Source organism: Myxocyprinus asiaticus, chromosome 19 (assembly GCF_019703515.2).
Source record: "Myxocyprinus asiaticus isolate MX2 ecotype Aquarium Trade chromosome 19, UBuf_Myxa_2, whole genome shotgun sequence".
NCBI lineage: Eukaryota > Metazoa > Chordata > Actinopteri > Cypriniformes > Catostomidae > Myxocyprinus > Myxocyprinus asiaticus.
The window spans coordinates 38,998,139-39,014,466 of NC_059362.1; positions in this window are offsets into that span (position 1 = coordinate 38,998,139).

Here is a 16,328-nt window from a genome sequence, read left to right on the forward strand (position 1 = left end):
GGCTTAGCAAGCACATTTAATTAAAAAAAAGTCCACCTCCTGCTTCTATAATACTGTCAAATACATTTAACAAGGAATGAAAAGAAACCGTTAGCACATGCCACTAGATACAGGCCAGTTGGATTTGATAAGGAGTTCTGAGAAATTATTTAATTTGTGAGAACTCCATGATGGGAAATGGGCTCAATGGGCGGTGAGGGGAATCCTTTAATCGCTTTTTCATCCCCTTTGTCACCCATTGTGAGGGACAGAGTAGCACTAGTCAGCTCTTTAGCCAGTTTCATTTGTCTGCAGGTGGCATCAGTTTTCTATGTTGTCCAAACCTATGGTTTGGAGGCTGTCCTGAACTTCACCTGTGGCTGCTACCTCCCCATTCCTCAGAATGTTCCACAAACACTCCAAACTGTGCCAACTCTTTACATCTTGGCCACATTGGAGATACTGGTGCAGTGAAAACCAAGGCGCAGATTATGAAGTACATGAAATGTACTGTAATAACATATCCATCGACAAAGTCAGTCAAGTTGTCATACGAGAAAATACGAATTAGATTTCGGCAGCTACATAATGTGTAATGGTTCTTGATATGATTTGAAAGGATGACTTTATTTAGCCTTGATGTTGCCTTGCTCTGTACTGCCTGAAAAGGGAGCTCCCTACTAAGGAGCCGTTCACACCGAATGCATTCTTGTGCTAAAAAAAAAGCAAGACACCGTGCCATAGATATAACAGAACACAGGTGTCACAATTTTAACAATTGAAGTTCTTTTTAATAATAATAATGATAATAATAAACATTTTATAGCTCCTAAAGGCACTTTGCATACAATATTTATCAAATAAAAAGGATATAGAAAATAAAATAATAAAAAGTACACAATAAAAACATGTATATAAAGAAATATGAATAATAAAAACAAAAATAGAAAAATAAAGCAGTCAAGTAAAAGTTTTAAGATAGGATTTTAAAATGCTTAAATATAAAAGTGCTCCTCTAATTTCACTTTGTAGCGAGTTCCACAATTTTGGAGTATTGGAAGAGAAAGTCCTTGCCCCAATAAAATATAAACGTGTCTGAGGGACAGCTAAGAGAACTTGACGCAGTGTTTCTGCTCGAGACGCTGAAAAAAAATAGTGTTAACAACCAATTTGTCAACTTCCTAACTGAAAAGGAACCTTGTGACATATTTGGGCCATGTCCACACTAATATGTTTTAGTTTGAAAAATATTGATTTTGCTACGTTAACACCTATCATCCACACATGAAAGGCATTTTCCTTCACCAAGGCAGAGCGTTTTAAAATGCTTTCCACTACTGTATAAATGGAAAGTGATGACGTTTGAAAATGGATTATTTTGGATGTGGCCTTGGAGCGCTCTACATAGCTAGCAATTCTGTATGTCCAACAAATAGTGCTCTTCATGTGAACCGCTCGAGAGACTCGTCCTGCCATTAATTTGCCATTAGCATGTTGCTAAGCTAACAATTCAATTCTCTAATAAGTGTAAACAGGCAGTAAAAATGTCAATTTTGTAAAAAAAAATAAAAAGATTGACACTTTTAGGTACTGAGTAAATTATATTTATAATCAACATTTATATCGCTTTATCCACCATCTTGGATATATTTTTTCAATTGAGGCTACGTATGATGCTGCCTTTGTTTTTAGCCAAAATTAGATGTTTTTGGCTTAAAGTATACTTGGTCTGCATTGCTAATCGGAACGTGCAGTGTGCGTGATGCAAATTTCTTCATCTGCGCGGACTGTCTAGGCATGGCCCGTTGCACATGCCGTTGACTGTACTAAAATAGTATCACAAAGCAGTCATGCACATGCGTCGAACACATCATATTTGCTCGCGGCCCAAAGAGTATACTTTGAAGGGCAACACGGTCAAAAGGGCATGATCCAATACGGAACTCAGACTACCTGGGCCTTTAGAAGGCAGCAGAATTATCCTGCCTACCTTTTAGAGCAGACTTCATTTTAGTATCATGCCTGTGATGCCTTAAAATGTTGGCTATGCAGAAAGCTGGAAAAGTTTTGGAAAAGTTGTTACATCTGAACTACTATAGTATAAGGCTCCTGAGTCTTATTTACGTACTTGATAAATCCTTATTTTTTTTTTAGTACAACAGATTTTACAGCAAACTGAAACCAGTCAAATAAAGAACTTTGAATCAATTAAAGCTTGCTTTACCAGACAATGGGCTTAAAGGTGTAGTTCACCAAAAAATGAAAATTCTGTCATCATGAATCACCCTCTTGATGTTACAAACCTGTATAATTCTTGTTTCTTCTATTAAACACAAAAGATGTTTTGCAGAATGTTAGCCTGAGTCACCATTGTCATGGTATTGAAAAAAAAGATGTCATAAAAGCGAATGTTGACTGAGACTAACATATTGTAATATCCAGTGGCGAATTCTTAGGGCCAGCAAAGCCATCTCTGCTGGCCTAACATGCCTAATAAATAAATATTTTTTCATCCTTTCATTCTCATTCACTTTTCTGCCTTTTGTATTTTCAATCGCTTTCCACTCCTAATTAATCTACAAACGAATAGCAAAAAAAAAAAAAAAAAAAAAAAAAAACGAAATGTTTATCCAATCAGAATTTATTCCTTGATGCTTACAAGCAAAGTTTGACAGCTGTTTCTCAAATCGCATATCTGAAGCCGAGCTCGTTAAGATCCCGTTAGGCCTTCAGAATCCCTCAACAGTGCAAGTGAATAGGCATCTAAAGTAACATTGTCAGATTCATCAGCCAATCAGACTGATTTAATTTTTCTTGGTGGGTGTGGTCTTTAGGATATGTCCCAGTTGAGGCCTTCTAGCTGGCCTTGAGTGACGCAATCTCGCTTTAAGTGATGTACGTAATTTGAAATCGAAGAGAGCGAGATCTATAGCTGACGAGTCGGCTGTCATCACTGGTCCTATCGCCATTGAGAAAGAGATCCTTTTGGATTTAAAAACCCGAGATGTAAACAGGAAAGGCGGGCTGATTTTCACTTCAAGCAAACTGGTAAGTGCTTTTTGCGTTGTTATAGCAACATCAGGAGCTTTCTAAGTGTAAATTAGGCTGGCTGGAACATTCAGTGTTGCTTCAAGTTTTGAAATGTACCCTTACGAAAACAAATTATTGCAAGCAACATTTAAATCACAAATATTATTAGATAGCTTTTTCCTGGTATTATACCTCCTTGGTTTTGTCTTCATTGCATGGACATGTTTTAAAATTGTTAATTGGTATTATTAGTTGGCTATGACATAATGTATGATGTCCATAGGCATAGGGTGTCTTATTAATTATGAAACAATGTTTTCTTAATGGCACAAATCGCACTGAAGGCCTAGACTTAAAGCACAGGCCACCACTGGTAATATCTAACATCTCCTTTTGTGTTCAACGGAATAAAGGAAGTCATTATATTGAAACAACATGAGGGTGAATAAATCATGACAGAATTTTCAATTTGGGGTGAACTATCCCTTTAAGTGCCAAACATTTGCTTTTGATTTGGAGATATTTTGTAATCTTTTAGAAATGTTTATATTGGGATGAATCAGATCTTAAGCAAATCATCTTTTACCACTGCATTTGTGGATTTCCAGGAGAGGGATTATGGGAAAGTGATATTTGTCCTAATTAGATTCGGGCAGGATTTGAGAGGCTTTAGCAGCCTTCCGAAGAGCAATTCTCTCCGTGACTCGAACATACATTTCGGAAAGTTTTGCAATTTAGCATTTTGACAAAATGGTTTAAATCCCACTGCCAATAAATATTTTGTGGCTGCCTGTATGTGTCTTTGGCAAGGTAGTTGAGACTAGTTTACAGTGGGCACGTGTGTTTGTTTACTTCTGGGAAACAGAGAGAGGGTCAGAGCGTGCAAGCGCAAGGATCTTCAAACTGCAGTGTTACTGGTGCCGGCTCAGGACTACTTTCTATCCAGACACATTATGCTCGGCCCTGTTCTGGGAGACAAAAGGCACAGGGAGTAACACACATCTCAAACGACAAAACTTTGAAAAGGTCTTTCGCTGAGTCATACAGCAGTTTGAACTGATCAAGTCAGTAGTGTCCTTTTTAGCACTTGTTTAATTTTTTTTTTAACATTAGCATAATGTTGGTGCTGCTTTTTACCATGCAATGAAAGTGAATGGTAATCAGGGTCCATTAAGCTCCAAAATAAAAAGCACCATAAAAGTTATCAATACATCTTGTGCGCTATTTTGCCATACAATAGCTTTGTGTTTGTTATTCACTTATCTTTTCCACCACAGCTCTTATATCTCATTCACATATATTTGAATACAGTTGTGCTCAAATGTTTGCATACCCTTGGAGAATTGGTAATATATGTACCATTTTTAAAGAAAACATGAGTGAGCAAGCAAAACACATTTCTTTTATTTCTTATGGGATTCATATTCAACTGTAGGATATAACAGAATGGCACAATCATAAAACAAAACATGGCAACAAAGAAAAAAATGAAATGACCCCTGTTCAAAAGTCTGCATACCCTTAGCTGTTAATACTGTGTATTGCCCCCTTTAGCATCAATGACAGCGTGCAGTCTTTTGTAATAGTTGTCTATGAGGCCCCAAATTCTTGCAGGTGGTATAGCTGCCCATTTGTCTTGGCAAAATGCCTCCAGGTCATGCAAAGTCTTTGGTCGTCTTGCGTGAACCGCACGTTTGTGATCTCCCCAGAGTGGCTCGATGATATTAAGGTCAGGAGACTGTGATGGCCACTCCAGAACCTTCACCTTTTTCTGCTGTAACCACTGGAGGGTCAACTTGGCCTTGTGCTTAGGGTCATTGTCATGCTGGAAAATCCAATAGCGTCCCATACGCAACTTTCGTGCAGAAGAATGCAAATAGTCAGCCAGTATTTTCTGATAACATGTTGCATTCATCTTGCCATCAATTTTCACAAGATTCCCCGTGCCTTTAGAGCTCACACACCCCCAAAACATCAGTGAGCCACCACCATGCTTCACAGTGGGGATGGTATTCTTTTCACTATAGGCCTTGTTGACCCCTCTCCAAACATAGCACTTATGGTTGTGACCATAAAGCTCTATTTTGGTCTCGTCACTCCAAATTACAGTGTGCCAGAAGCTGTGAGGTGTGTCAAGGTGTTGTCGGGCATATTGTAACCGGGTTTTTTTATGGCACTGGTGCAGTAAAGGCTTCTTTCTGGCAACTCGACCATGCAGCTCATTTTTGTTCAAGTATCGTCGTATTGTGCTCCTTGAAACAACCACACTGTCTTTTTCCAGAGCAGCCTGTATTTCTCCTGAGGTTACCTGTGGGTTTTTCTTTGTATCCTGAACAGTTCTTCTGGGAGTTGTGGCTGAAATCTTTCTTGGTCTACCTGACCTTGGGTTGGTATCAAGAGATCCCCGAATTTTCCACTTCTTAATAAGTGATTGAACAGTACTGACTGGCATTTTCAAGGCTTTGGATATCTTTTTATATCCTTTTTCAGGTTCCATTACCTTGTTACGCAGGTCTTTTGATAGTTCTTTTCTGCTACCCATGGCTCAGTATCTAGCCTGCTCAGTGCATCCATGTGAGTGCTAACAAACTCATTGACTATTTATACACAGACAATAATTGCAATTTAAAAAGCCACAGGTGTGGGAAATTAACCTTTAATTGCCATTTAAACCTGTGTGTGTCACCTTGTGTGTCTGAAACAAGGCCAAACATTCAAGGGTATGTAATCTTTTGATCAGGGCCATTTGGGTGATTTCTGTTATCATTATGATTTAAAAAGGAGCCAAACAACTATGTGATAATAAATGGCTTCATATGATCACTATCCTTAAATGTTTTTTTGCATGATCAGTCATATTTTCAAAATCATTGCCATAATTTCACAATTTCTGCCAGGGTATGCAAACTTTTGAGCACAACTGTACGTTATTTCAAGGCGTGTTACTCCAAGTTTGACCTCAATAGAGCTGTTCAGCATGTAGCCCAAAAACTCAGAACAGAATTCACCATGGGTCCTCTCAGGATTTTCCTATGGGTTTTTGAACTTATGAGAAAAATAAGGTCTGTGGTAAACATTACTTGATATGTTGATGTTCTGTTCTACAACATAAACTACACACAGTCATACCTCAAATGTGAATTTTTGAAGCCGTATTGAATTACATACTTTGAAAAAAAAAACAAAAAAAAAAACAACAATGCACAGAGGCTTCAAAATTCACATTTGAAGCAAGACTGTATGTAATTTATTATGTTGTAGAACAAAACTTCACATATTGTCAAGTAATGTTTACCAAAGACCTTATTTTACACATAAGTTTAAAATGACCCAAGATGCAGAATGGCAATGAAAGGTGTTTTAATAAAACAAAACCAACAAAATACAAACAAAACTTACAAGGGATAAATTAAATAAAACAAGACAACAAAATAAACGAAGAACAAACTGACTAGAAAAACTGGAATAAACAGGAAACATAAACTCACAAGGGAGAAACTAAAATAACAGGAAGAGAAAAAAACAAACCGACTGGGCAAACTAGACAAGAACAAACACAACTGGACTGGAGACTGAACACAACAAAATGATCTGACAAGGAAGACGAGACAAAGGAGAGAATATAAAGGGAAGGAAGGATTGAAAACAGGTGCTGCCCATAAACACAAGCAGTGCTGCCATGACAACGCTGATTGCATTGCTGAGCAACACCTGTGGGAAACACAGGGAAGGAGGAAAACAAAAGCACATGGACAACCTGAGAGATGGGTGGAGAAAACTGTCACAATCCTGCCAGATCAAGAATAAAACAAGAACAAAACGGCAGGATCATGACAACCCCAGTATAAAAACCCATAGGACAATCCTGAGGGAACCCATGGCGAATAAGACTTCCGGGTTCGCCTACAAATTGACGTCTTGGCTGAAAATCTCTATAGTGACAAACGTTATTGGTTGATTGGAGCCTCGTAACTAATCACTATGCGGTAAATTTGAATATGTGCATATTCAAATTAGTGATGGGAAGATCGGATCATTTTACTGACTTGAATCTTTGAGTCTCGTTCAGCAAAATGAATGAATCGTTATTCAAGTCATTTCATTCATTTGAGCAGAATTCAATTAAAATGTTATATTTTCAATAGCCAAATCCCCCGCCTCCCCCCCACCCAACACGTCTAGTTACGCAAATTCTGATTATAGTCCCAATAAGGAAAAATTGATAATGCAGCCAAGGACAAATTATGAGAAAGAGAAATAATTAGTTCACCTCTGGAATCTTCTTGTCCGAGTTGTTCGTTCTTTTGCCACATGACAGCCATATGTGCATAGCGTATATGGTGGTCACATGACAAAAGAACGAACGACTCAGACCAGAAGACTGGAGAGGTGAACTAATCATTTCTGATTCCTGTGTGAGCAATACATAGCATTTACAGCTGTCAAGTGACAAAAGAACGAATGACTCGAACCAGAAGACGGGAGAGGTGAACTAATCATTTCTGATTCCTGTGTGAGCAATGCATAGCGTATATGGCTGTCACGTGACAAAAGAACGAACGACTCGAACCAGAAGACTCCAGAGGTGAACTAATAATTTCTGATTTCTATGTGAGCAGTGCATAGCGAATATGGCTGTCACGTGACAAAAGAACGAAGGACTCGGACCAGAAGACTCGAGAGGTGAACTAATAATTTCTGTTTCCTGTACAGCGCATATGCGGTTTTCACATAACATACAAACGGTGGTTGCGCAATGCACATGCGCGGCCATGTAAGATTTTATGTCTTCCTTAGTCTGTGCACTATATTCCAAGTCTTCCTCATACTATTTGAATTAGCGATGGGTCGTTCATGAACGATCCATTCATTTTGAACGAATCTTTTATGTGACTCAGAATAACGAGTAGTCTCAAAGAGTGATTCCACAAAATGAACAAATCACTCTTTGAGACTACTCGTTTATTCTGAGTCACATAAAAGATTCGTTCAAAATGAACGAATCGTTCATGAATGACCCATCGCTAATTCAAATAGTATGAGAAAGACTTGGAATATAGTGCACAGACTATGGAAGACATAAAATCTTACATGTTTGAAATGACATGAGGTTGAGCAAATGATGACTGAATGAACCATTAAAATTATTAGTTTAAGCACTGTCCATTCTAAGAATCATTTTAATAGTTCACAAGCACAGAAAGAGCAAGGTGTTAATCTAATCAGACTTTAACATCCCATACCACTTTGAAATGACATTTTAAGAGGTTAATATAGTAGTTAAGAACACTGGCTGAACAACTTTGCAGTTTTTGGCAATAGGAGAAACCAGAGCAGTGTTCTGGAAGAGAAGATACATGGTCTTGCAGTGATTAACAGCTGTGTTTAGAAATCTAAGCAAACACTTCACTTCATCAGCATCTCATCAACGCCTCATAACCAAAGATGAATTCTCTTCAAATAATCTACAATATGGCAACATTTTATAAATATTCGTGTTTATCCTATGGCAATATTCAACAATTTGTTTTGATACAGCTGTTTCGAATGCTAACAGGACCATTGATATCATCTGCTAAGCACTAACAGAGCTCACACCTAAAGCAAACACATTTTCTATCTTCATACTTTAAAATGAACACTCGCTTTACCACCATGGTGGCCTTAGAAATGATAGACTTATAATTGAAGCCTTAAACTGAGAAAGTCATTCCTACAACAAGATTTTAGACCTTAATACTAGTGCTCGTGAAGTGAATACATGTGAGATCTCGCCCTGAGCTTTGCAGATGTCTTTGTGGATACAGTTCAAAGTTTTAACACACAGCCAGCTCACAGGTGTTTGGCCAAGAACTCTGTATTTATAAAAGCCTCAAAAAATGGATGTGAAAGTCTAAAAATGTCAGGCACTGTTTTCATTTTGTAAACCTGTGAAAACAGGATAAAAGAGCAAACCCACCGAGCTCAGTTCATCATTTCACCCTAAACAAGCGGAGGTAAGCTCAGCATGTTAACATGCCTGGCGTTTTCCCAGAGATCTCAAACTGACTTCTGAGCAGCTGCCACGTGGAAGGCAAATATGTCTTTAGGAGGCTGGGATAAAAGAATGCTATGCAAACAATGTGAATGTCAAGCACCTTTCAAGTATGTAAAAGCTAGATTTTTCAACTAATAATAATATAAATTAGATCAAATTATTAAACTATGCAAAATAAAAACATACACCGAAGGTAAGGGAACAGTTTATTTAAAGGAAAGTTCTGTCATAATTTACTCACCCTTAAGTGGTGCTGAACTCATATGGCTTTCTTATTTCCTCTGAACACCAAAGGAGAATTTGAGCAGAATGTCCAAGCTGCTCTCTTGCATACAATGAAAGTAGATGGGAACCAGGGGCTGTAAATCTTCAAGCATGACAAAAAAGTATCGTCATAAAAGTAGTTCTAGAATAACTCCTAGACTTCTAGAAAGTAAAGCGTCGTTAAAATTGTTGTAATTTTTCACACTCAGTAATGTTTGGGATTTGTCTACTATCAATGTCAAACAGTGTATGTACATGCATCACAGGAGATATAAACTCACTGAGCACTTTATTAGGAACATCTGTACACCTACTTATTCATGCGATTATCTAATCAGCCAATCGTGTGGCAGCAGTGCAATCTATAAAATCATGCAGATATGGGTCAGGTGCTTCAGCTAATGTTCACATCAACCATCAAAATTGGGGAAAAAAAATTATATTGGTGATTTCGACTGTGGCATGATTGTTGGTGCCAGACGGGCTGGTTTGAGTATTTCTGTAACTGCTGATCTCCTGGTATTTTCATGATCAGCAGTCTCTAGAGTTAACTCAGAATGATGTCAAAAATAAACAAAAAACATCCAGTGAGTGGCAGTTCTGTGGACGGAAACACCTTGTTGATGAGAGAGGTCAACAGAGAATGGGCAGACTGGCTCAAGCCGACAGAAAGGCTACGGTAACTCAGATAACCCCTCTGTACAATTGTAGTGAGCAGAATAGCATCTCGGAATGCGCAACACATTGAACCTTGAGCTGGATGGGCTACAACAGCAGAAGAACACGTGGAGCACTTTATTAGGACCATAGTGTTCCTAATAAATTGCAGTGAGTGTACTATATATCAAGTTTTCTGAAGCATTATGATAGCTTTGTGTGAGGATTAGACTGGAATTTAAGTCATTATTCACTAAAAACCTTTCTTGACTGCCATGGTCACCATTCACATTCATTGGGCTTCATTCTTCTATAAGTAACTCATTAAGTGTTCCACAAAAAAAGGAAGTCACATGGTTTAAAATGGAATTAGGGTGTGTAAATGATGATAGAATTTTCATTTGAGGGTTTTCACAATTTCAGTTTCACAGAATATTTCTATAAACTATGCATAATAAATATATACATATATCAAAGGTAAAGGAATGGTTTAATTAAAGCATATTGTGTGGATTTCACATGCAATTAGTGCGTATTTCTTGTCAATTCAACTCAGTCAACAGGCGTTTAAAATCGACAAGTGTTTACCCTCTCTTAGGGTGCCAGGCTCTTAAAACTAAAGCCTTTGACTGACTAAAGCCTATATTAACCCACATACATGGATGTCATGTGAATGTAAATAAGGCTTATGTGCAGAAGCAGGGTCACTAAATTGTCTCACATTTCTCCAGCGCTAGATCATCAAAGCCTCCTTAAGCCAGATCTCTTGAGGGCTACCAAGGGTTGGCCCCTGGGCACTCTCCAGCAACCTGACAGCCCTACTCCATTCTCTCTAATACGTGCTAATTGCATTCCCTCTTACTCACTAGATGGGAGGAATGTGCATGTTATTTCTGCTCCATGGCCCATCGGCAGAGTCCGGCTTTGAAAGTAAAAGCACAGCTCTGAGCATCAGAAAGGTACATGGAAGGTACATTATGAAACAAACACTTCTTTAAACTTCTAAGTTAAAACTGCTAGGTGGGAACATGTTTAACAATTATTATTTTATTTTTTTAATCAATGACATGCTCAGGACAAGACACATTTTTCTGGACTCTTGAGTTTCAATGGACCTTTACAGCACAGGGCTTTTCCAGCTATTTGACACATCTGGCTAACCTGAGTCTGGGCTTTTTTCAGAGGATGGATTTACAGTAAAAGGTTTAAAGATCAAATTTAGATCAAGGGGTAATTACCTAGAACCATGCCTTTGTTGAAGACAGGCTTATCTGGAGAAGTATAATCACAAGCTTTTGTGATGTTAATGCTTGCCAACAGTACCATGTTATATGGCTCCACGGAGGGATAACATTTTGTATTTGTTTTTTTTTTCAAAAAGGGAAACATTTCTTTGCATAGCATTTGTCATTAGACTGAATCCCACGGGAGCACCTGGGAGTTTACTAAGGGATTTTACTAAAGGACTTTAAGAACTCTCAGGGGGCATTATTCTATAGCAGAGATGTGGACTCAAAACTCATGACTTTTACTTAAGTCAGACTTGTTATTTCAATGACTTGTTTCCCAAATACTAGAATAGTGTTCCTGTAACTGGTAGAGCACAGTGCCAGCAATGCCAAGGTCATGGGCCAAAATGTATGCATTTGCCAAATGCATTTGTGTAATGTAACATATAAAATGTATTTGCAATATCCAAGTAAACAAGTAATATTGGCTCCCAGGGGTGGAGTGTTCAGCCTTTCGGCCCCTTTCAGCCCCGTTTTACTGCCGGCCCACTGCGTAAAGTCCCGGTTCTCCCTATGGCAGTCTGCCACTGTAATCGCACCTCTTTGATATTAACAGCTAAAATTTGCACTGCACACAAAAACTGGCACAGTGACACAACTGTTAATTTCCCAGCAGTTTTGTTATTCCTGTTACTGTTGTTATCTAGCTAGCTAGCTATATTTGGTATTTAATTAATTTACACACCCACTGTTACAGATATGGATGCCATAAATCAGTGTATTATTGAAAACTGTTAATATTGCTGTTTGGCCAATAGCTTGCCAGAATTGCTTAACATTTGGTTGGTGTCTTAGGACTATAGTATGAACTAATATAGCCAACTTAAAATTTTTCTTTCTGTTTGATTACCCACTAGTCTGTATTTTTTCAAACCCTCTCAGAAAACACATTTGCAAAAATTTTTTTTTAAAAGATTTAAAGCTGCTCAAATTTATCCTTTTTTTACCTGACAGATATCACTGAAATAAGTCTTTCAGCCTAAATTTAGAAAACTTATAGGCGTCTCTCTGCTAATGGTGTGACTACCTATTTGTCCAAACTGTACAAATGGTATATGGGGAAGTGTTAGGGAAACCTCAGTGAAAACAGTCATTGTTTTTGCAATTCCATTTGTTGATGCTGGTGGCACAGAAATTGCACACTTCCCCTTTAAGATATAGCCTAAAGTTTTTTTTTTTAAAGCAATCACTATGCAAGACTACCCCTAAATAGCACTTTAAATAGTAATTTACTCCCAGAGTCAAATATGTAAACACATTTAGAACAGCGTGTAAGAAGAAGAAAATACATGCAACATTTAACTTTAGCTTACAACTAGATTCAACATTGTATTTCCAAGTGCCGGCAGTTGTGGGGAGCAATAACACAGACACACGCAGACTTAGTTAGAAGATTAATTTAAAACAGCAAACATTCTATCTAGTCATGTAACTGCAATGCTTGAAAAATGTATCTTGATGTCTTTGTGATTCAGAACTTCAGAATCTAGGACAACAGATGCTCAAGTAAATGGGGAATATCCGTTGTTAGGATTTGTGTGACTAATGGATATTTGTGTATGGAATTTTCAGATCAGGACTCCATTTTCTCATTTACTGAAAAGCTCCAAAAATGCCTTTGGGTTTGTCAATGGAAAAAAAATTATAAACTTAAATCAGAATGAGATAGGGCTTTTTCTTAGAAAGCACAAACCCTTTTATGTGGCAATGGTAGATCCAACCATAACCTGTCTGACTGCAACTCATAATCTGTAGAGATAGTTCCCTGATCTACAAAAAAGCCTAGAAGGCAGGTAAGTAGTTCTGTTAGAGCACAATCTGCAGAGGTTACAGTATATAGAAGAGACAAATACTGAAACAGTTTGTACAACACAACACAAAGTCATTGTAATTACTCTTAAAAGGTGTTGTTAGAGTTTTTGGGCCAACATGAAATCGACATGCTGCTGCTAAATTTTCATGTACCCTAAAATCGACACCATTCTGCCAAATTACTGACAAGTGCCATCCCCCATCTCTCGAATGACTGACAAGCACCGTCCCCATCAGACATTTTTGAATATATTCAGATGTGTTCACACTTTCCCCGTAGGGCTATTGCACATGCGATCTCCATGATATGGGTTTTGGTCTCATGGAAACCAGGAAGTAATTATGTTCACTCTGAGACACAGGTTCGAGTCACATGGAAACCAGGAAGCAACTGGGTTCACATAAACAATTGTTAGCGCAGTATGGAGAATGAATTTTTCGCTGACCTGACGATTAGGTTTAGGGTAGAGGTTTGGGTTAGGAAGTAGGGTTAATGAAATATCCATTCCTGATGACTGTATAATGTCATTTACAACTAAAAATACAACTAGCTTTTGGCACCACCCTGTTGACTTTACACACGTTTCACCTCAACAACACTTCCAGCTTTGCGTACTTGTGACAGTAGTTTTGTATTTCATTATGCATAGACCAATTTCAGCAGTGTGATCAGTCTATTTGGGCATGTGGTTGAAGTCCACTAAAGCTAACATCGCTTACAGCAGCTTTAACAACATCTGTAGTTATAGACATGTTTAAAACATTTGTAGAACAAACTTATACATAACAAATAGGTGCCCCATAGTTATAAGGAATGATACTTTTATTTTGGCTATGTTTAATTGTGTAATTACTATATTTTGGTTTCTTGATTAAGTTTCTAGTTTATAATTATTATTTTGTCTACCATGGGTTGCCTGCCATGCTTTGCTGATTTGTCAACAGAATGTGGAAGGTTTGTCATGTGCTTTTCAAAAAAATAAAAAAATAAAATAAAGCTGATTTACCAACTTTTTTTTATCTTTGCTTTGTGGTAAACTTAAAAAATACAAAGAATACAAAAGATTTAGAGCAATAAAATATCAAATGCAGGCATCTGACATTTTTGCAGACTCCTACAGTAAAACTTGTGTGTTTGGCTAGCATGGTGCCATATTTTGTACTTTTTGGTCCAACACACAAACTTTCCTCAATAGCAATTTGTTCAAATGAAATGCAAGCTTCATATTTTATTTTAAGCAAGTCTTGCTAAATTACAGGCTGGTCACTGGTGCTGAAACAAAAATGCTGCTCTCCTTTTTGTGTGGTAGCTGCTTTTTCAAATCTTTGTTGAATTCAGTGCTGTTCATCTAATCTCTGATCTCTTTGCTCTTTCTCCAATCATGTCTAAATAAGTGATTTGTACATAAGCCAATTCATTCAACTTCCCATGAAAATGTTTACTGAGCCATTGCTAATCTCTTAAGTTAGGTGAGTGAGCTCTATTGAAAACATTGAAAAAGCATTCATAAAACTTCAGAAGGAACATATTTACAGATGTATCATCAATGGATGACGATACATGACAAACATCTACCACACTCATAATAATTATTGCAATTTATGTTCATTGGGCCTCATTCATGAAACACAAGCAGAACAAACTTCTGTGTAAATCGATCATGAAACCATTCTTACGTAAATTGTATCATTCAAATCATTGTAACAAATTATGTAAGAATGGATTTATGACCGAAATATACAAAGTTTTGACTGATATATCAACCAAAATTAATAAATGCTGTAAAACTTGTTCATTGTTGGTTCATGATACCTAATACATTATTAATGTTAACATATACAGTAGAATCTTGTTGTAAAGTGTTACCACTTAAATCAAAACAAAAACATTACCGGAATGCCTGTTCAAATATCCTTGAATCCTAAATACATGGTTTTGTAGGAATCACAGAGCTGAACCTCTTCTTAGGAGAGAGGATGAAAGGAAAAATGCAACGGCATTCCAGAGGTGTTGCCAAAGAAACAGAGGAACCGGCCAATGTAACAGGTCAGTAGCTTGTGGACAGGTGATGTGCTCACCCAGCAGTGGCCCATAGAGACTGCGAATCCCAAAGCACACCTAGCAATCACAATGACACAGAAATTCACGCTTTTACCATAAGAAACATCACTCTTTTACCCCCTGCGGCGAGGGATTTAACATCATAGTGAATTTTAATAATTCAACGCAACGTTTGACTTTACGGTTGTACCTCCCATTGTTCCCCAAAGCGCTTTAAAGACAATGTACACTGAAAAGGAGAAAATGTCAAAGAGAATAATCCGGCAGCGCTCAACAATAAGGATGGCCCATTGGCCTGGGGCCAGTGTGAGAGAATTTTAGATCAGTTGATGGAACTGCCACTTGTCGTATAGAGCCAAGTGCTGCGTTGTTTGCTACTGTACATCTTTCATTAATTAATCACGCACATTTTTTTTTCTTGCAAACTTAAAGATTTGAGTTTTAGTGATGAATTAAATATTGTTGTTGCAAAGTCTGTTCATTTAAATGTCACCAAGGAAATGTTATCTTACTGTCTAACAGATTTTGTTAAAATTGTGAAAATATTTTGGGGTAGTCTTGGAAGCATCAGTTAGAAGGGTTGATATTATAAATAAATAACGGTATGCCATTGTTTTCCAGCAGAAGTGTTTATAATGTAATAGCTGTCATTAATTGCATTATATCTGTATAATTTTCAGCTATTGCACTTTAAAAATTGCAAATTGCATTTTTCTTTTAAAGAAAACTTAATGTTTAATAACCAAAGTATTCTGACACTTTTGGACACTTGTCATAGCAACAAAGCATCAAACCAAATTGCATTCAAACCTTTTCTCAGAACTACAATAACTTCACTATTCTTGGACTTTTTTCAGTTATCAGTTTAACTAACTGGTCCTCAATGATGGGCAGTAGCTTCACTACAAATAGTGAAGCTATTAGCTTAACCACTTTTCTCAGTACCGAAGTGGTAGCTTCGCTAGTTTTTAAATCAAGTATCTTTTCAGTAGTGAAACTATTTTATTGAATAGTTAGTGGCGTAGCATTGACAAAAGCTACAATGCTACATCATTCAGTGTACCCAGTGTTTACTTTCAGCTTTGAGGCATGGGCTCTTCACGACCCCTGAAGGTGTCCTGTGGTATCTGGCACCAAGACATTAGCAGAAGATCATTCAAGTCCTGTAAATTGTGAGGTGGAGCCGTCGTGGATTGGA